Genomic DNA, 238 nt, shown 5'->3' with positions numbered 1-238 from the left:
TGGCACAAATGGTTGTAAATGCTTCTCTGGGATGCCCTTTGTTCAGAAATAGCAGACATATATGACTTTGGCGTTGCTTTTTGGTAATTAGAAAGTCGCTAAATGCTGCTGCGCATCACACGTGTATTATGGCTAGCAGTGAAGGGGTTAATTAGGTAGTGTGTAGGGAGCTTGCAGGGTTAATTTTAGCTTTAGTGTAGAGTTCAGCCTCCCACCTGACACATCCCACCCCCTGATC

Source organism: Bombina bombina, chromosome 11, assembly GCF_027579735.1.
Source record: "Bombina bombina isolate aBomBom1 chromosome 11, aBomBom1.pri, whole genome shotgun sequence".
Taxonomy (NCBI): Eukaryota; Metazoa; Chordata; class Amphibia; order Anura; family Bombinatoridae; genus Bombina; species Bombina bombina.
The sequence above is the reverse complement of the archived record's forward strand: the minus strand, read 5'-3'. Positions refer to the sequence as shown.